A 1921-nucleotide genomic window follows, 5' to 3' on the forward strand; every position below is an offset into this window, starting at 1 on the left:
CAGAAATTTGTCTCGGTTTGTCTCGGTGTACGATGCGCCTGGGGGCCAAGCGGCGCTGCTCTTGGTGGCCGTCGCCATGGTGGGTGCCGTCGCGGCGATCGTTGCCGTCTCCGTGTCCAAGAAGGTTGGACCGTCAATCATCTCGATGGAAGATGGCTACGTGCCGCTGACGCAAGACATGCACTAAGCCATCGCACTCTCGTCGTCGTGTTTATAAGGTGCTGTCAGTTATCGGTCCATAATATATGGTGAATTGTTTCTCTTTACGCCAACTCTTGACTTGTTGACACAAGCTGGGAGGAGGGGAAATGATGATTTTACCAACAAGTGGAAGAATCTCCCTGCGCAGAAGGTCAAACACGCGAAGGACGTGGCACAATGCATGCAATAGATGGGAGATAGCACGGTACTAGGCGTTCATAGCCCCGGTAGCGTAGCCATTGTGCGTTTTAGCCTCCTAGCCGTAAGCGATTCCTGCCACGCCACTCCCAAAATGGCGCCAAAATACTCTTGTTTGTCCCCACTCCACGTGCTCGGTGTTCACAAAGCGATAAGACGTGCTACGATATGGTAGTCGCCGACAAGGGGGCTTAGCGCGGTCGACGTGCTCAAAGGAAGAATCAAATATTCCCGAGGACGTGCTGCACGACGATCCTATACGGTGGCCCGCACCCAAAATCGACACCAGTGGAGCAAATCGTGCTTTACGAGGCGAGTATATGCCCATGCATGTCCTGGGTGGCAAGTGATCATTAGATCGCGTCAGGCGTGAGGAATACGGCGTTTACACAGAGAACTCCATACGTGACACTATGGCACACGTTGTGGGAGTTTCAACGTATCGGTAGAGAGTATCAGCAGAGTTTTTAGGAGGAGCAGGCATAGGCCAGCCAAACCTCGACGTAGTTTCGATTTGGCTGCGGCCTGCTAAGTCTCGACCCGCCTTGCCACATCCCTTAACAGTCTAGGTAATCCAACTCCTTTTGCCCCCTTTGCTGGTAACAAGCACGACTCCTGAAACGTAAAGCCGCGTGTGGGGCATGTGCAGAAAAATAGCCAACTGCCAACCATCGGCACGTCATAGCAAGGTCTTGGTCGCTCGTATGGGTCTCGGTGACGCTTTGGTCCCTTTTGTAAGCGCATGTGTTGTGTTTCAGCAATTTCCATCAACACGAGTAAAAGTTTCTCGTGTCGCTCTCATAGTCTTATTTAATCAGAGCAACCCGCGAGAGCGATCGAGTTGCCGCGCTACTTTGGTCTCCACCAATCAGAAGTCTCAATTGTTAGCTCACCTTTGTCCATCGGCCTATCACATCGTGCGATTTTAGTTTGAACTCAATGGGTGTGGACACGACCGCACACACGATCCAAAGACGCGGGAAAGATCGTATCTTTCGCCCCAGTGGTTTCATGCAACTTTTCACGAACGGTCTTGAATCTCATTGGTGCAGATAAGGCATCGCAAGTTGTGATTGGCTACAAAATTTTGGCCGGGCGAACGCCCGTTCAAAATCTCCCGCCAACAATGACGCCACACATTGGCACATCTCGATTTCCCCACCAACGATGAAGACCCGCATTGGAGTGTGCCTCGCGGTAGCCATTATCGTCCATGCCAACGCTCACAAAGACGTGGCATCTGTCGCGTCGAAGGACATCACGAAGGCGACTGCAACATCCCGCGCTCTCGCTGCGGCAGAAACAGAGCTACAGCCGCAGTTGTTCGACATCATCTCGAACGTGCTCGATCCCATCACGGACATACTCGATCCCGTGCTCGATCCCATCACAGACGTACTCGATCCCGTGCTCGATCCCATCACGGGCCTGCTCGATCCCATCACGGACGTACTCGATCCCATCACGGACGTACTCGACCCCGTGCTCGATCCCATCACGGGCCTGCTCGATCCTATCACGG

This window comes from Saprolegnia parasitica (assembly GCF_000151545.1).
Source record: "Saprolegnia parasitica CBS 223.65 unplaced genomic scaffold supercont2.603, whole genome shotgun sequence".
Taxonomy (NCBI): Eukaryota; Oomycota; class Saprolegniomycetes; order Saprolegniales; family Saprolegniaceae; genus Saprolegnia; species Saprolegnia parasitica.